The sequence below is a fragment of the Tachysurus fulvidraco genome, chromosome 15 (assembly GCF_022655615.1).
Source record: "Tachysurus fulvidraco isolate hzauxx_2018 chromosome 15, HZAU_PFXX_2.0, whole genome shotgun sequence".
In the NCBI taxonomy this organism is placed as follows: domain Eukaryota; kingdom Metazoa; phylum Chordata; class Actinopteri; order Siluriformes; family Bagridae; genus Tachysurus; species Tachysurus fulvidraco.
In genome coordinates, this window is record NC_062532.1 from 16,691,149 (window position 1) to 16,712,291 (window position 21,143).

Consider the following 21,143-nt stretch of genomic DNA (forward strand, 5'->3'; position numbering starts at 1 on the left):
ACTCAGATACTATATAAATGTAATTTTTATTGTATAGTTTCTATTTTTGATTTGTTAATTCTATTTTTAATTAAAAAATAATCTTTTGTCTAAATTATTTTTTGTTATTTGTAAGATATATATTTTTTTATTTATGTGCCTCTATTTGCTATTTGTATTTATACAATATTGTACAATAACGTACAATATTTGCTAAATTGTATTTTTTCTTGCGTAAAAAATATTCTTCAAATTGTGTAAATTATACTTGTAAATTCTCTTTTAAACTGTGTAAATTAAAATTTTATCGTATTGTAATTCTATCAAAATTCTATTCTTGATATATATTTTTATTATTATTTTTATTATTATTATTATTATTATTATTATATATTTTTAATTACTGATTGCATTTTATTGACACAGACAGCCAATAATACATGTCTCCTCATGTCGTACTCTATGTGGTTGTGCAGGTGACATATAAAATTTGCATTGATACCAGTGTGTCTTCTTTGCCTTGGGCAGCATCACCCCACCCCATTATTGATTATTTTATTGCTCACATCATGCCCTATGTTGAAAGTAGCACTACCTTGCCTTTATAGAACATGTTCAGATGGATATGGAATTCAGTGTCAGCAGTACAAGGAACTCTTTCTGCAATAGTATTAGAATGACTCGTGGTCTTGGCATTGGTTAAACACAAACAACATTTACTACATAATTCTGCTGGAACCTTTAATCACACTCATGCCAGAGAAACTGTTCTCAGTTTGTTCTCTGGCACTTTTCCTGCTGTGTTACATTGAGCATAAAATGCATGTGTTAAGTCTGGACATGCAGGGTTTAAATTCACTCTGGAGCTGGGGATCTACTTTACTCCACAGTGTCTACAACAGTATACATGACTTCCTGCTAAATACTGTACAATAGAGTTCTCCACACTGGTAACATGGAAATGTTAAAGATTTAATTTTACTTTAATCTGATAACTAATATAAGGGGGCACGGTGGCTTAGTGGTTAGCACGTTTGCCTCACACCTCCAGGTTTGGGGGTTTGATTCCCACCTCCGCCTTGTGTGTGTGGAGTTTGCATGTTCTCCGGGTACTCCGGTTTCCTCCCCCGGTCCAAAGACATGCATGGTAGGTTGATTGGCATCTCTAGAAAATTGTCCGTAATGTGTGTGTGTGTGTGTGTGTGTGTGTGTGTGTGAGTGAATGAGAGTGTGTGTGCCCTGCGATGGGTTGGCACTCCGTCCAAGGTGTATCCTACCTTGATGCCCGATGACACCTGAGATAGGCACAGGCTCCCCGTGACGGGAGGTAGTTCGGATAAAAGCGGTAGAAAATGAATTAATGAATGATAACTAATATCTATTCTACTGTTTTTAAGCAAATATACATTCCAATACAAGCACAATTATTAAGAAGAAAGAAAAGAACAATTTTTTTTCTTCTTCCATTTTTTAAACTACTTTCATTGCCTTTTTGTAAGATTTGAGTGATATTTAAGAAACCTGGATTGAGTGATTTTTCCACAGCTACTAGTACAAATTTTGAATCTAATAGGAAGCAGCTGAAAGGTGAGCAGAATATGACCGCCTTTTAGAAAGTGCTAACACCAGCATATTTCTGTCAGTGTTTCCAAAAGTTTCAGAAAAGTGCTGAGTAACATTAAGCAGTTTTAATTCTCCCAGCCACTGAGGTCACATCTTAAAAATCATGCAAGACAAGACGTGGTATGCATGGCAAATTTGGACACCTGTTGAATTTTACTGCCAAAAAAATATTAAATTAATATTAATATTAAACTTTTACAAAACTGTAAATATGTAGAATTTTAGAGAACTGAGATGTGCTTATTTAATCGTTTTAGTATTGCTTTGCTTGCATACCTGTAAAGGTTATGTTGTGTAAGGACCAGGGGCGATTCTAGGGTTTCATCTTTAGGGGTTTTAGCCCTCAGTGTGAATTTAAAACAAGAAGAGTTTGATATTATATATTGTATGACTACATAGTAAGCCAAAAGTTATGCTATTATTTAAAATGGCAAAAGTGGACACCAAAATTTTATGCATGATGTAATGATGCCAGTCTTGAATCAAATCAGTTTGTGTATATGTGCATTCTCTATGAACAGTGTGTCCAATGAATGCAGTCATTAATAAAATAAATATTCACAAGACAAAGACCAAATCGATAAATGTTATTTTTAATTCAGTATTGAATGGATTGTTTGCATTAATATTTTGTTTGTGCTATCAACTCTGGTAATAAGAGTAGTGACATTTCACTGCTCTCTGACTGACTCTGTGCTTCTCCGTTCAAATAAAGCAGACAGCTGATGACGCACTATGACAGACGCACACGCATAAAAGCAAAGTAAAAAATAAAAATCGCTCTTGGATCAAACTAATAAAGAATTTTCTTTCCCATCGAAAACATGTCCTGCATTTTAACATAATTAAATTTTTTTATTTATGAAAGAAAAAATTATACTTATAGTTTTAGGGTGGCTGAGATCACAGACAGGGGGGCTGAAGCCACCCTAAAAAAGGCCTAGAACCGCCCATTTTAAACACTGTTTAAAACAGTCTACTGTTTAAAACACTGTCTAAAACAGTCACCTACTGTACCTTGTGTTCATTTTTCAAAATGGTGTCAGTGCCACAGGCAGAATTACATCTTTAAAAGCATTTAAAAAAAAGCATTCGTTTTTTTTTTCTTTTTTTTCCCCTTTTCACTAACCAAACATTGAAATGCTATAAAATCCACTACAACTCAATTCATTAAATTTAATCTTTTAACAATGGACATTGTCTCAAAGCAGCTTTACAGTACATAAGTAAATAATTTACTTATACATAAGTATAATAATTTAATATTATACAAAGATGAATACTGCAAAAACTTATATTAGTCTTAGATTTAAACGTCTTTGTATTTATCCTCAATAAACAAGCCTGAGGTGACTTAAGTGAATGTGGCATGGAAAAACTCCCTCAGGTGGAAGAGGAAAAAATCTTGAGAGGAACCAGATTCAAAAAAGAACCTCATCCTCATTTGGATCATGCTGGAGGGTGTGATTATAAATATATAATTCAACTATTAAAAGCAAAAAATGGAAAGTCATTTAAGTTCAGTTCACAATTTCTGCAGTTTTCAGAACTATTTAGTAAAAGATGGATGAAAACTATTCTCAGTGTTTCTGAACTATTTCAGGTGAGTTGGAAGCCACTGAATTCCCTTACAGGCGTGTAACATTCATTGCTTGAATGCCATAGCTTATTTGGAGTTTTGCACTATAAAAGTGCAGAAATCTGCAGAAAATGTCTGATGCAAAATCTCAAAGAACTGCCATGAGAATTGAAGCTGTTTGAGAGCAAAGGGAGGATCTACTCAGTAATACATAACAAGCATTCTTAATAAAATGCCCAGTGAGTGTAGGAAAGATGTAGTAAAGAGAATTAGAAGATGCACCGCAGACAAGCTGAACTCAAATACTGGAAACAGCACTCAGAAATGCTCAAGGGAGAATTGGCACAACCTCTCCAGGAGTGTAGAAGAGTGATGTTTCATTTAAAGTAATTAATGAACTATAATGGGGAACAGGTGTGTAAAATCAATAGGAAAGTGAAAAGGAGTATGGTAAAATATGGTACTGGATCTGGTTCTGATTCATCAGGTCTCAGTGATCAAGTAGGGTATGAGTGGATTTTTTAATAAATAATTTATCATTTGTCTAGATTCACATAATAAGAACGCTAATGTAAATGTGAGGTACCAGTCCAACTGCAGGGAATGCAGGTCATTGCAAACAAAAATACTTTATTTATGTTGAATTTACAAATTAAATTAGAAGTAGGGGGGCACAGTGGCTTAGTGGTCACATTTGCACATTTGCCTCACACCTCCAGGGTTGAAGGTTCAATTCCCGCCTCCGCCTTGTGTGTGTGGAGTTTGCATGTTCTCCCCGTGTCTCGGGGGTTTCCTCCGGGTACTCTGGTTTCCTCCCCCGGTCCAAAGACATGCATGGTAGGTTGATTGGCATCTCTGGAAAAATTGTCCGTAGTGTGTGAGTGTGTGAGTGAATGAGAGTGTGTGTGTGCCCTGCGATGGGTTGGCACTCCGTCCAGGGTGGATCCTGCCTTGATGCCTGATGACGCCCCGTGACCCGAGAAGTTCGTATAAGCGGTAGAAAATGAATGAATGAATAAATGAATAAATCAAATTAGACGTAAATGTAAAAGTAAATCTGGGCCCATCAAAGAGTGCAAATGAACAGAACCATACTTAAGCAACACAAACATCACAAACTGAAGAGAACTCAGACTCTTTAATGATACACAAGGAAAACTTATTTAGACAAAGGACTAGTCCATAACCCACATACAGGGGAGAACACATTACAGAACAAAGAATAACAATTAGATTAGATGAGAACTCAATTAGTTTGCTAATTAAATAATCACAGTCAAAATATTTAGTGAGACAACTAATTATATTAAACAAAGTAGCCAAACAAACACTAATTTTCCATGTTTTATTAGTCATTTTGTGTTTCTCTGCATTTTTAGGGAGTTTTGTTGGTGTCACTAAATGTGAATCTGGTGAATTTTTCAAGTTTGTTTTGTCTTACACATTTATTAAAATACAGTTTATTAAAATATTGATGCATGAGGCACAATGAAGTCAGCATTTTAACATTAAGAGATAACAGATTTATTAGTTTTGGGGCATTTGTTAGGTATATAATATCATAGGCTCTTCTCATTTACTGTGATCGCAAACAGTGGTTATCGGTTTCAAAACCCTGAGGCCTGTCCCAACAGGAAAGCTCCAGCCAAAACCAGTGCTAGTGCCAATCCCACAATGCCTCTGGTTAATACTTACACTAGATTTCTTAAAAGACCCCCAGACACCTAAGGATACACTGTCATTAGTGTTAATTATCATTGTTCAGTAGAGCAACTGAGTCACTCCGACTGACCCCCTTAACAAGTCTACACCAGTGTTTTAAATCACAAACGCAGAGAGATGCTAGATATCTGCACTCAAAGTATTTGGTCACCTTCTTTATAGTGAATACTGGTGACAGCATTTATATTTTTTCCTTCAAGCATGCTTGAAGCATGAAGGAATGAAGTGTCATTTGAGAAGATTTGGAATCAGGAGATATGTGTGAATCTTGATGCTTCAGATGCAGATCCATTGCATGGAGTTGAAGAGATCCAGATACATAGGAAAATTACGTAGGAACTGGTTGTTTATAATTCTACGCAACTCATGTTTTACATATTATACCTATTGTCAAAAAGAAGATAAAAGAACAAGCTGCAACAGTTTTGGTCTTATTAAAATCTCGAACTGATCTTTTACCCCAAAACTAAAAATCACAGTATTACAAAGACCTGCTTTGTGTTCTCAGGAGTCTTGCACTTGGCTCTTGGCCCTGCCTGTGATCATGGAAGATAAACAGCGCTGAAGGAGCAATGATATTATGCTGAAGTAGTACCACTGCAATGATGATGCAATGTTGGAAGCTGACTAACAAGAACAGCACTCTGTGTACAGGGTTTCTTCATGCGTATTCAGGACATTTATAAATCCTGATGCAGAAATACTAGAAAGTACAATGGTTTGAATGACTGAAGACTTATAAACTTGTCAAGAGTAAACTTTCAAATCTGTAATGCACCTCATATTTCACACATGTCCATCCAACCTGAGCCTCAAATCCCTGCAAATCACATTATTTATGATGCCAACACATAATATGCCAACAAATAATCTTAATCAATAACAGACTTCAAGAGATTAAGTTCTTCATCTTAAAGGTCTCCTAAGCCCAACTAGACATGCAAATAAAATAAATAAGCTATTTTTCTGGCTGTTTGGAGTATAGAGAATTGGATTTTTAGAAACTGCTGATCTGATTTTTGTATTTTTTTTTATGCACAATTCAATTCAAGTTTATTTGTATAGCGCTTTTTACAATAGACATTGTCTCAAAGCAGCTTTACAGAACATAAACATAGAACAAAAGGTTCATATAAAGAATGATATAATGATTAATAGAATATAAAATTCAAGATTATTAATAGAAATATTTAGTTCACAATGTGTTTGTATTTGTCCCCAATGAGCAAGTCTGAGGTGACTCAGGTGACTGTGGGGAGGAAAAACTCCCTTAGATGGTGAAGGAAGCAACCTTGAGAGGAACCAGACTCAATGGGGAACCTCATCCTCATATGGGTGACACTGGAGGCTGTGATTATAAATATACAGTCTGACAAATGTTGTATTGATGCAAAAGATCACATGGTGTTCACATCTCTTCTTTAGTATCGCAACTGGAGCTGGTAGATCTCTAGATGTCTCAGGATCCTCAGAGTCGGCCACATCTCAGTAGAGGTCCAAAATCTTCATCGCACGTAAGACGATCTGAGCTGGTACAATTTCTGGATGCCTCGGGATGGGTTGAAAGAGAGAAGCAGTGACGAGGGATTAACATATCTGCTGTTCATAATATTTGCAAGTCTGATGTAATACTACACTATAATACTAATATTATGGGATGTATTATGTGTACGCCTGACTAAAGAGATGAGTTTTTAATCTACGTTTAAACTGAGAAAGTGTGTCTGAGCACCAAACACTATCAGGAAGACTATTCCAAAGTTTGGACGCTAAATAGGAAAACACTACCACCTTTAGTAGACTTAGATATTCTGGGAATATCTAAGTCTACTAAGTTAGATACATGGTATCTAAACTATTAAGAGCCTTGTACGTAAGTAGCAGCAGCTTGTAATCAATTCTAAACTTAACACAACAGTCTCTAGTCTCTACATAGAATGCTACACAAAAATAAAGACAATGCAAGAACAGTTGCTATAGTGTTATTAGAATAGGGAATAAAACATTTAGAATAAAATCAAGATGCACATATACATTTCTATGCTAATTACTTGATTGCCTATTGCACGTTTCCAGAAACTACATGAAATAAAAAAACAAGCAATATGGAAGAAAATCACCAAATCTATTTGTAGTGAGGATAAAAAACATTCAGCTCCAACTGCATATAATACATGCATAAAAAACATTTTACTGCATGTTGTACTGTGTATGAGTATGTGTATGTGACCAAAAAAATTGTCTTTGAATACTTAAGAAATAAAAATACATATGCAATATATACACAGTGATACCTCGAGATATGAGTGCATTGACATACGTATTTTTTGAGATATGAGCTGTGATTCGACCAAATTTTTGCCTTGAGATACAAAAAAAATTTGAGATACAAGCATCCGAGCCGACGCCACCGAAAACAAAGATCCCCAACAACCACGTGTGAGGTACGAACATCGGAAAGAGTGACAAAAAAGGCAAAAACAAGTGAAGAGAAAAGCGGTGAAGAAAATTAAGCAAAATGAATGTAAAGAAAACAGAAATTGTAGCAATTTAATTCAGTTAAGTTAAGAGAATTTTAGTTAAGTTCATTAATTTTAGTGAAGTTTATTTAAGTTCCACTTAAGTGTAAAGTAGCATTAAGAGTGTACAGTAGCGAGTACTGTAAGTGAACGAAAGTGAGTTTACGTATGAGACAAAATTCCTCCTAACTCCTCCGCCTGTTTACTCCTCCCTCAACCTCCGTGCGCATCTTCCGTTAGCTCAAGTCGTCTGATCTCCAAGGTAAATAATACACTTTATAGTAAAACCAGTTTATTATTTTTTTTAACATTCTCTTTTATTACTATACGTTTTTATACAATATTTGTCATTTATAAATACAGGTACTGTACATTTTTCATATTCAAAACGTATAAACAAAACAACTAGAGTGGAATTTTACGAGCTGGAACGGATTAATGGGATTTAAATTAATTTAAATGGGGAAAATTGCTTTGAGATACGAGCAAATTGAGATACCAGCAAGGTCACAGAATGAATTAAACTCTTATCTCGAGGTATTACTGTACTAATATTATTGCTAAGTTAATTCTCAGGATTGACTAATCATGGACTAATAATATGGATTTATTTTAATTGGTTTTAAAATAACTATTTATTTGTCTGTGACAGCTTATTACCCAGTTTTGTGTCATTAAAAATATGAATGGTAAATGAATACTGTAAGTTAAGAAAATATATATAAAAGAACACATACTTAAAGATGCACACTTGCATGTGAGAATGCATGTGAAGTTGTTTTTGTTTCCTGGTCCATCTGCTTCTGTTTTGCTGCGGTGTCACAGATCTGACTAATCTACATATAAAGCAGAGACTTGCAGGTCTGGGTGTCATGAAAACCTTCTGTTGGTCTACTGTTTTTCCACAGGTTCTGCTTTGACTCTACCTCAGCCACAGTCCTTGATCGCTGAGTGCATGTGTATCCAGTTTCTTCTCACCTGTACCTGATTTTCTTTCTATTCCAGTCAGAATATATACACTCCTTTGTTTGGGTCTTGGCAACGTCTTTTATGATTCCATTATAATTCTCAGGCTTTGTGCCCTTGTTTCTCCGAAGTCCATTCCTTTATATTCCCTAACTGTTATTGATCAAATTTGCTTGTGCTTTTTTAAACTTTATGATAGAAAAGGGTATAGCTTTTATATTTAATTTAAAAAGAAATGTATTCAGATAAATAGAATAGTCCATAAAGCTGCAAGAGAAACAGAGAGCAGAAGGAGATGGTACAGTACAGAAAGAAAAGAAAGGGCAGTAATAACCCAGTGCAGTAATAGTCCTAAATGAGAAAGAGAGAAACAATACAAGAGACAAACGCATACTGTAACTTTTGGAGGATGAGGATATCCAGAAATATTAACATCCAGAAAATATTTCACCAATTAGTTCTTGGTATTTGATATGCTAGAAGAAGCATGATTAGGCATCGGAAATGGAAACGGGTAATTTATTACTATATATTCAGATAATTTGAATTATCCACGAGAGAGAGAGAGAGAGAGAGAGAGAGAGAGAGAGAGAGAGAGAGAGAGAGAGAGAGAGAGAGAGAGAAAAGAATAGAAGAGAATAGAAACAGAAGTAAAAGTTTCAAATGAGAAAGAGAGAAACGAAATGAAAGACATGCGGTGACTTAATTGCAGTTTAGGATAATTAACAAGTTATTATAACTTATAAACGTTATTCTAAATACAAAATGAGATATAAAATCTGTAAAAAATATGAAAATCTATAAATATATAAAGATTCTCTATGTTTGATGTACTATAAGAAGCAAGATGAGAATGAAAACTCATCGAAATTTTTATCCCAATGCTCAATTCCCTACAGGCTGAATTTTCCATCAAGAAAAGCTAAATGCAATTTCCAGCAATCATTTTAAAAGTGCAGCGCCTCAAAAATACATGCAAAAATATGCATATTAGTTTAAGAGATAGAGTATCTGACCCAATATGTGGTCATATGGTTGAAGGAACAGAGCACATGCAATACCAAATGTGTCCTTCATTATCCCCATTCCTCTTCTTTGTCATCATATTATGACAAACAAACGTCTCCACTGCCAGCATCAAATTAGTGCTCGCAGCCTTGCTTAGAAAGTTCACAATGCCAGGATGACAAAATTGAGACCATCAGACCATCACATTGCTCTAATGTCCTTATTACACTTTCAGGAAATGATGAAAGAAAAGAAAGGAAATGTATTGAATATGTTGGGCTGACAAAGATGTTGATTGACATTAAATACATGAATATGAGGTATTTATGTAATTTGTGTAAAGTATGTAAGACATTTAATCCCCTCCTCCATCTATATCTGTGCTGTGTGATTCTCTAAAGAAGAAAAAAAAACTATAAATGGAACAACTGCAACAAATGAATAATGAATGAATGGAATAATTAGCTCTAAATTTACAGGATTTGTGTTTTTTTTCTAACAGTGAAACCAGGTTTAAAGCAGATATGCCTTCTTTATGTAATTACAATTGTGTAACTTGTGATTGTTCTCTTTTCTGTTCTATTTTTTCTAAACATAAGAAAAGCTTTACTTTATATTCCCCAAGCCTCTATATATTAATATTTATGTAACTCTGTAATGAGTTTTATAATATAAATATCAATCAAGTGTATCACCTTTTTTTTTTTATACACCATTTAAAATTATGTAAATTGTAATAATTATCAGGCCCCATGTTTATGTTTCTCTGGAAACAGTAGTCTAATTTAATTGAGTTCACGTTTATTGAGTTTATATATTTACTTACAGTCATACTTTATTAAAAAGAGGCTTCATGTCAGCCACCTGACTGCCTCTATAATTAGACTATTATCAGGGGCTGTAAAGGATGTGGATGCAAGTGCAGATCTTTTTACTGTTTAGTTTAAAAGAGTGAGAACTAGAACCAAGACTTGAAAAACATAGACTAAGCAAAATCATGGCACATAGGACCGCACACAATTACATCATCATCAAGAACAAAAACCTGGCAAGAAAACACAAAGTTAAATAGAACTGCTAATGTGGAGTAACATGAAACAGGTGTGAGATGTGTGAAATGGTCGTGTGACACGCCGGGGCTGAAGACGCATCTTAACCTCTGTATTATAAGCTCATTTTTGGTTTAAGATTGAACAGTAGATACAGATTTATGATGCTTACAATGCTGTGGATGTTCTCTGCCTATGTATTAAGTGTAAGGATGGGGTAGGAATGCTGTGGGTTGAGTCTACTAATATCTTTCTGTTTGTCTTCCACTTGAATTTAGTTGTTATATCAGATTAAAGTTAGAGAATGAGCTGGTCTTATTTATCTTGGCTTTATCATGGGGTGGGAATGATGTGCACAGAAAGTATGCCTCTGGTTTGTTTATGAACCCCTAAACTAATCCGAACTAAGCGAGATCCCACAGAGATCTGAAGCTCCCTTGTACAGTACATCTGAGACCAGACGTTTATTTATCATGAAGGTTACGCACGTATGATAACAGTATGATCACAGGCTTTTGTTTTGTCTGGTGTGGAACTTTGTTCTTTTAAACGTGATAAAGTGTTATGGAACATTCTCTGTTATTTCTTCCTATAAGTGGTCCAGAATATGATCTTGTTCTCAGCATCTCATGTATCATAAAATAAGCTTATTTAATCTTCAACATGTTCAAATAAGGTGAATTCTGCTTGAACTGTTGTATCAGGCAACCTTATCAGAGTGCTGACTTTACTGAGAAAAGGTTGTTGTTAAAAGGTTGTTGTTACAATGGTGTTAAAAGAAACAAAATAAGAGCAGGCCAGCTAACTGAACGGAAAATATTCCAGTAGTATCTATATTTTATTACAAAAACCTTCCAGAAGGCATTATTCTCTTTTACTGCAATGCAGAGCAGATGGTTGAAGCCCCATCTGGTGTATGTCATTCAAATAAGTGAATAAATGCTCCACTTTCCTTCATGTTTTCTTCCAAAATTGTACCATAAACATGCACATAATCCTCACACACTGTCATGCATTAGCATGAACTGCACTTACTGGCACCCATTTAACTCTCATTACGTGCGGATGGGAGCGTGCACAGAGAATGGGAGCAGAAATAGTCGGCTTTTTTTAGATTAGTTTCATCATCAGTAGCCACCAAGGAGAAATTCAGCATAACCAACCTGCCTACAGGCAAACAGAGACAACTGAACTGAACAGCTTCATGTTCATATCAAACATCAGAATCAGAAGAAAACTGTAAGCTCTGTGACATGGATTCTGATATCCTGGAATTTTCACTCTAGAGTCTCTAGAGTTTACACAAAATGAAGCAATGATACAAAAACATCCAGACGTTCTTTGTGAGGAAAAGATTTTATCAGATGAGAATATCCAAGATTGGGCCTACATGACAGGAAGGCTACAGTAACTCAAGAAAACATTATTTGCAATCATGGGGATTGGAAAAAAAACATCTCAAAATCTACAACATGCTGAACCTTAAGGACTAGAATAGTAGAAGAACAAATCAGGATCCTACTAGACAAAAACATGTATTTGGCAGAAGATAAGGATCTGGGTTATTTATCAAATGTTTGGGGTTCAATCTGTTGCACTGCCAAGCTGCCACTCTTGGACCCTTGAGCAAGGCCCTTAACCCACTCTGCTCAAGGTGTACTGTATTATAGCTGACTCTGTCCTCTGACCCGAACTTCCTAAGCTGAGTTCAGTCAGGACCACTTGAGCCAAAATAAAGACAATTCTTTGAAATATTTACATTTTTTATTTGCAAGCTTATGAAATTTACATTTGGCGGTATGGCTCTGTTCTGAATTCCCCTTCCTTTTCATGAGCTCCATGAAAGCTAGTCAGGGAACAGCAGCATCTTCGTGGGGGGACAATCTCCCATTAACTGGGAAAGCAGCCAGACAAAACCCCCCCCAAACAGACCATACCAGGCAATCCTCCCTGGCTCTTCATGCTAACTGAAGAGCCAGCAGAGGATTAAAGCGAGCTTTTCACTAGACAAACTACTACTAGTAGTAGTCACTAGTAAAATACCAACAGAGCAGAGGACATGTTATCAGGCACGGAAAGCAGTTTCTTTACCATTTACTAGCAACCACTGACCTTTACCCCCCCCCCCCCAAAAAAAAAACAAAAAAAAAAACAACGGAAGGCTCAGTGCCTGTATACCATTCAAGGCTGCAGAAGACTCCAGATCATCAAGAACATCATGCCATCCCAATTTCCCAAGGAGCAACCAGAACCTTTAACGTTCCACTCCTGGTTCAGCTACCTTAGGGACAGCAGCAGAAAAGGAGAGCTAGCAGCAGCAGAGGAGGAGAGCTAGCATAGCAGCAGCAGAGCTAGCTCAATCACAAACAGAACACGAGAACCAAGTGCCTCCTCCCTGAATATCCCGAGTAGCCATCTCTAGCTCTAGGATCCATCCAACAACCCGAGAAAGGAGACTTCCAAAAGACCCAACAAGAAATCCAGTCTTAACTTCCTTTTCCAACAATTTCAAGTTCTTTAACGGCAGAAAGCAAATTATAGGCAAACTAATGAGTAGTCAACCAAACACTCCTGCGAAAACCTTGGATAAGTCCAGCTATTAAATAATTGAAGAAGCAGCGGTTAGGATGCTTCTCGGGGCCTTTCCAGCTTTGGAACATTTACTTTATTTATTTATTTATTTATTTATTTATTTGTTTGTTTGTTTGTTTGTTTGTTTGTAATGAACAGAAACAATACAAGCAGGGCCAGGAGCCATTGATTATCAATCCAAAGGTCACCATCTTTCGCTGGACACTCGTACAGAGAGGAGAGAAATTTAATCAAACTTTTCATTTTCATTGCTGGCTAAAATTTAACGATGTCAGGTTAAGAAGTTAAACCATTTGCCAGTAAATATTTCCTGCATAACGTATCATAACAGCCTAGCGAGGCATGGCATAACATCATAACAGCCTAGCAAGGCACAGCGTGACGCAACATAACGCCTAGCAAGTCATGGCATATCATATGTCATAACTGCCTAGTTGGGCATACTACAACATACCATAGCCTAGCGAGGCATCGTATAACGTAACAACGCCTCGCAAGGCATGGCATAACGCATCATAATGGCCAGGAGAGTCCTAGCACAACGCAACATAATGCCCAGCAATGCATGGCATAAGGCATTACAACAGCTCAGCGAAGCACAGCCCAGCAAGGCATAACCCAGTGTTACTCAACCCAACAAAGCCCAGCAAGGCATATCATAAACGCAACACAGCCCAGCAAAGCACAGAACAATGCAAAATAACGCCTAGCAAGGCACCGCATAACATATCACTACAGCCCAGTGAGACACAGCACACGCATTACAACAGCACCACACAACACAACATAGCACAGCGCAACCCAACACAGCCCAGCAGGGCACAGCACAATGTAACAAACACAGCCCAGCAAGGCATGGCACAACATATAATAGCCAAGCGAGGCACAGCATAACGTAACAAAACGCCTAGCAAAGCACGGCCTAACGCATCCCAACAGCCTAGTGAGGCACAGCACAACGTAAACGCCTAGCAGGCATGGCCTAACGCATCATAACAGCCTAGCGAGGTACACAGTGCAACGTAACCTAACATAGCCTAGCAAGGCATAGCATAAAGCAACGCAACACAACATAGCCTAGCGACGCACAGCACAATATACTGTACCATAACACAGCCCAGCGGAGCATAGCACAACGTACAGTATCACAACAGAGCCTATCGAGGCACAGCATAATGCATCACAACAGTCTAGCAAGGCACAACATATGGTAACGTTACCCAAAACGGCCTAGCAATGCACAGCCAACCGCAATGCAACACAACATAGCCCAGCAAGGCACAGAACACCACACCATAACACAGCCTAACGATACATAGCATAACGCATCACAACAGTCTAGCAAGGCACAACATATGGTAACGTTACCTAACACGGCCTAGCAATGCAACACAACATAGCCCAGCAAGGCACAGCACAACACACCATAACACAGCCCAGCGAGGCATAACATAGCGCAACGTAACCTAACATCGCCTAGCAAGGCACAGCACAATGTATCACCACAGCCTATCGAGACACAGCCTGACGTATCACAACAGCCTAGCGAGGCACAACATAGAGTAACGTAACCTAACACGGCCTAGCAAGGCACAGCACAACGCAACAAAACAAGCCCAGCAAGGCACAGCACCAAGCACCATAACACAGCCTAGCGAGGCATAGCATAACGTATCATAACAGCCTAGCGAGGCATAACATAGGGCAACGTAACCTAACCTGGCCTAGCGAGGTATAGCATAATGTAACACAGCCTAGCAGGGGATAGCATAACGTAACCCAACATAGCCTAGCGAGGCATAGCATAACCTAACATAGCTTAACAGGGCATAGCATAATGTAACCTAACATAGCCTAGTGAGGCATAGCATAACAAGTCGTGGCCTAATGGTTAGAGAGTGTGACTTGTAATCCTAAGGTTGTGGGTTTGAGTCTCGGTCCGGCCACGATTGAGGTGCCCTTGAGCAAGGCACCGAACCCCCCAAATGCTCCCCGGGCGCCGCAGCATTAATGGCTGCCCACTGCTCCGGGTGTGTGTTCACGGTGTGTATGTTCACTGCTGTGTGTGTGCACTTTGGATGGGTCAAATGCAGAGAACGAATTCTGAGTATGGTTCACCATACTTAGCCGTATGTCACGTCACTTTCACTTTCACCTAACATAGCCTAGTGAGGCATAGCATAACGTATCATAACAGCCTAGCGAGTCATAACATAGCGTAACGTAACCTAACCTGGCCTAGCCTAGCAAAATGCAACATAGCCTAGCAAGGCGTAGCCTACCTAGCATAACAGACTGTACAACACGCCAGCCCGGTCGCTTCCGGCTCAACAAACGCACCATTAGACACGAACATGCGTGCCATATCGATTTACTGTAAGTTCAAAGCGTTTTCAAAACGACCCCTTCGGCTCGAGTATACTAATAGTAATCACAACCTCTTATAGTGCCATATCGCGAACACAAAAGGAGATAACTTGCGGTTTAATCTCTAATAGCCGCCTAATTTAACTCGCAGCAGCAGCAATGCAGAGGAAACAGCCCCATAACATAACGAGCTGGCATAGCAAAGCATATTGAGGCATAGCATTACCTAGCATGAGGTAATCTAGCCTAGCGAAGCAAGCATGGCATGACCCATCGTGACGTGCATAGCAAAAGCATAGCATAACCTCATCTTATAACATAGCGTAACATACAATAATATAACCTAGCATAGCATAACATGCATAGCATATCGAAGCATAGCCTAACAGACTGTACAACACGACAGCCCTTCCGGCTCAACAAATGCACTATTATACTGTACACGAACATGCGTGCCGTATCGATTTGCCGTAAGGTCAAAGCATCATCAAACCTCCTTTTCGGCTCAAGTCTACTAATAGTAATCACGACCTCTTATAGTCCCATTTCGCGAAACCAAAAGGAGGTTTGATTTAAACTCTAATTAGCCGTCAAGTTTGAATTGCAGCAGCATAGCAGAGGCAGCAGCCCCACAAAAGAAGATAGCTTGCGGTTTAAACTCCAAATAGCCACCGAGTTTAAATCGCAATTGCAGCAATGCAGAGGAAACAGCCAAGCAGACAGACTGAAAAAAGCATTTAAATAGGGTGCCCTGTTTGAAATGGACCAATAGCGCTTAGGAATCAGATCAGCTGATGGGCGGGGTTAGAAAATTGACATCAGCTGATAGCCGAGCTTGACTATGTGGCCTGCCTGAACTGACGCTGAACGCTATACATATATATATAAAGAGAAACATTTTGCTGTAATGTATATGCAAAAAAAAAAAAAAAAGCTTCTTCTTCTAAAACTGAGTAAAGAGATAAAAATATGTTGATTATTGTTTAGTTTATGCCCGTTTGTGAATCACCTCCCCTTTAGCTTGCCTCACTTTTCTAAGTATTGCCCAACCCTTCTGTTATCTAATCTTAACAAATATCTTAACTTTTAGCACATTTATTTATAACATGGTAATGCTCTATTAAAGAGTAATTAAGTTACATTATTTAACACATTATTTAACCTGAATGAATTTTAGTTTGAATACACAATAGATTACATTAAAAGTATGCATCATGTAAGAAAAGTCTGAAAGGATGGAAAAGCGATTTTAATAAAGTTACATCCAAAATGTAAGGGAAAAAAAGGTCAAGGTAAGTGACAGGTCAGGTGATCAGCGAAAAACAATACGAGGGCTAGACAAAATGCAGAATATGTCGAAAACAGAAACAAGGTGACCAAACACAATGAGGTGTGTGTAGTCAGTATGTGGGTTACTGTAAAGGAGGAAGTCAGTGTGTGTTATGGGGAACGGAGTAAGATACAGCCATGTTTGTAGGCTGTGGTGTATCTTGGGAACTGGAGTTAGTTGATTCCAGAGATGCAGAATTAAGTTGGGTATAAATTTATAAATTTTTTTAAATAATAAACCAAACTACAATCAGCACCAATGTTTATACTTTCAGTAAGAGACCTCAAACCCATCATGACCCGCCTGAAATTTAAAAAATTAAAAATTAAAACAGCAAGGAAATTCAGAAGAGAGGCTGAAGCACAGTTTTATACTTGGAGACTATTATTTGGTTATTAACATTTAAGTGCATGCTGTAATATTACTTATATCTCCTTACTATTACTTATAACAAGGCTCCTGGATGGATTTGCTATTAAACACAAGCATGAGCAGTCAGTAGGGAGATGACCACCAGCATGATTAACAACAGAATGGCTTCTCATATTTACAAACCCAAGGAGATATCTCATGACAAATTATACCACCAAATTTGACATGTAGAAAATAAAGTTAGCTAAAATTTCTCACATAGACATCACCTGGAAAATGTCAGTAATAGTAACATTAACAATAGTAATAGTAATGGAGAGATATATTCCAGTAGGTGGGTTGGTAAATGTTTCATATCCAGCATGTCCATGTTCATCAAAGACTGTCACCATGCAGTGTTGCAGCTTCTAAATGTGCATTTCTGCCACTTATGCCGAGCTCTGCTGAAGAAAAGAAGCTTCTCACTGTCACTGTGTCACAAATATGATTCATAAGCTCATTCAGCAGCTAAACTCAGTTTTTAAGCAGAACTGGTTTCCCGAGGTTGCATTTTGGCAGCGTGATCTATCTCTAATGGTGCTGAATTGCAGTTTTCCCATTATGATGACAAAGTGATGAGAGGAAAGACACATAATTACTGCAGGGGCTCAATGAACTGGCATATATCTGCTAATTACAGAAAATTGACTAAGCTCCATGATGCTAAAGTGAGGAACAAAATGGAGATATTGAAGCTACAGAAAAAACTCTTTCCAACTTCAAATGTTCTGAATGTTTATTTGTTTGCTAATTCTACTAATTTAGCATTGCTTGTGGTTTTAAAAAAAGAAACATAGTCATTTAATGTTGTGAGCCATTTAGTTTAATGACTGCTGTACTAATGTACTGTGCTTACATAGCATGTTCAGAAGCACATTTTATTTTTATATCTAACTAACAAGCTATGTCTAACTAACCAATATATCACTTAGAGAGAGTAATAATACTAATAATAGTAATAATGAATGTCACAAAAAAAGTAGGGACAAGGCAGTATCAGGAATGTCACAAAAAGTAGGAAGAGGGCAAAGGTATTAGGGCAGTCACCAAAATAAGCAAAATGATGCAAGCAAGCTTGCATCAACAGGACAGAAGCAATATTGGGTTGGGAAACCAAACAGAATCATGAATCAGATATTCACTAGTATTAATAAACAGAGCGTATATCTGACATTGAGGAATTAATACCAAAATGTTGAAACCAAACATACATAATACCACACAGGTTTAAACAATTAAAAGGCTGATGACTAACAGTGGGAGTGCTGGTGGTTGCTAGGAGTTGTTCATGGTCGCCAAATTTGTCGGCTGTGGTGAAACATATTCTGTTCTATTTTATGACCTTAATTTAGTATCTTGCAGACACTTTAAATTGTGCTGTTAATTGTGCAGAAATTTTGTGCATTTACATTTACATTTACAGCATTTGGTAGACGCCCTAATCCAGAGCAAAGATTCTTTCATTGGAAACATTAACTCTGGTTCACTAGGTTACATACTTAAGATACCATGAGTCTAAAACATTGTTCAAGTTTTTATTTTTTTATTTTTTTTATATATAAACATATATACAACAAACAAGGAAGGAAGTGCTAGTTGAAGTGTTTCCTGAATAAGTAGGCCTTCAACCGTCCTTTGAAAATAGCCAGTGACTCAGCTGTCCGGACCTCTAAGGGGAGTTCATTCCACCACCTTGGTGCCAGAACAGAGAAGAGTCTTGTAGTATACATGCCTCTTACCCTGAGAGATGGTGGAACCAGTCGAGCAGTGCTGGTAGATCTGAGGGTGCAAGGTTCAGTGCTAGGAGTGATGCGGGCTTTGAGGTAAGAGGGAGCTTGTCCGTTTTTGGCTTTGTATGCGTGCAACTACCGGAAGCCAGTGGAAGGATCGCAGCAGCGGGGTTGTATGCGAGAACTGAGGCAGGTTAAAAACAAACCGTGCAGCTGCATTTTGGATCATTTGCAGGGATAAATTGCATTCATAGGTAGACCTGCCAGCAGTGCGTTGGAGTAATCCAGTCTTGTGCATGATACAAAAACATTTCAAAGTAGCACAAAGAATTTAAATCTCCTGACAGTCCTGTTCTCCTGTTCTCTGTGTACTCTGTTGGTTTACTTTGAATGAATTGAAGCAAAATAAAGGGTAAAAATAAAAAAGTTCACTTAAAATAATAAATGCCTTGCCTAATATTTTCTTTAAGGCTTTTGGACACATGGATGATATTAATAACATAAAAACAATAAGCCATACTGAATTCCTTCAAACCTTCAGACATAAACCAACAAGCAAACAAAGATCTATATTTCTAACCTTTATCAACAATCATGACAAGTGTACATGTTATATGTATCATTCCTTCACAAAGCTGTAAATTGGGAAGACTACTGTATGTACGTTAAGCAAGTTCATACAATGTTTACTACAGAGAAAATCTTAGCAAGCAGCAAGAGAGGGAAAAAACAGACGTTTAAAAAAACCCACAAAAACCCTAACAAAGGTTGTTGAGTAGGATGACTCCATGCTAACGGCATGAATAAACAGCACAAATGATAAACAGCTCATTTGCCCATGCGCTTTTACTAAACAGAGGCCACAGACAGGGCATCATCTTGTTTTCTACTGGTTTACAAAACCAACCGTCGCTGAATTCACTATTCATTTTTTGAGAAACCAAAAGCAAAACCAAAAGAATGTAATTGCTACTACAAGCAAATGCATGTCATTCACTTCCTGTGTCATTTCCTAATCAGTGAATAACCTTTTCAGGGTATTATTGTAGTTAATTCCAGGCAGGAAACAAAACAATCAGGAAAAAGCTTCCATAAAAGTAGATCATCTGTGATCATGAATCTTAAGAGCAAGCATCAAAACCAGGATTACAGAAGAAAGAAACATGGCACTGTTTTAGACATTAAACATAATATGAAAATCTCCAGACACAACAGAGTATAAAGAGACAAAATAATGCAAACCTAACACTAAACAGGCGAACACAGTCATATAACAAATCAACGATGGGATGGAGCCATAGACAGGACTACGAAAAAAATCCTAAAAAAGCATGAGCACATGGTGCTTGTCGCTATGGGAACCATGATGTGGCAATGCAGAAAAACTGTAAATGATGTGACTGAAGTGTAAATTTTGTCACCTCTGTTATTGTTAGATTTGTGTGAGTTTAAACAGGTACATTTGCCCTCTCACACTAGCTCGTATTACAGCAGTTTTTCATGTTCCGTGCTTTGTGGATTGGACGGACAAAATGGTGGCCTGTCCACTGTCTGCCGTTGTTAACATGGCACCATAAATAATGCAAGATGAAAAGGTTTCCTCTAAGACCTAGTGTTTTGTCTTCAGCAGAAAACATCATTAACCATCATGGAGACAGTAGTTGTTGAGAAGTCAGTTTGTTTTGTGTGTGTGTGTGTGTGTGTGTGTGTGTGTGTGTGTGTGTGTGTGTGTGTGTGTGTGTGTGTGTGTGTGTGTGTGTTTGTGCGTGCTTGTCCTTATTCAAATGCCATGCGCTTGGCTTCTAAAACATCAAAAATCATTCATCAACCTCTCTGTCATACATCATGGCATGAATGTTTGTGGCCAACAGCAGGTTTAATATGACATGAGCAATGAGCTAATCTAAGGCTGTGTGTGTGTGTGTGTGTGTGTGTGTGTGTGTGTGTGTGTGTGTGTGTGTGTGTGTGTGTGTGTGTGTGTGTGTGCGATTGTGAGTGTGTGTTCCTTGTTGTCACGACACTGTCTTGATGTGTAGACACCCATTAGCAGTACTTACACACCCCGAGTGTGAATGTCCCCTGCAGTGCTGGCCATGTGTACTGTAGGTGTGGCTATTGGGAGGTGCAAGAACACACATTAGCTGAAAGGTCGTCTTTTGATTGTCACTTACTGTAATCGCTGTAATTAGACAGACTTTTGGCCTTTCACCCCGGCCTGAGGGTCTATCCCACAACACCAACACAAACATTTTTTAAATGTTTATTTTT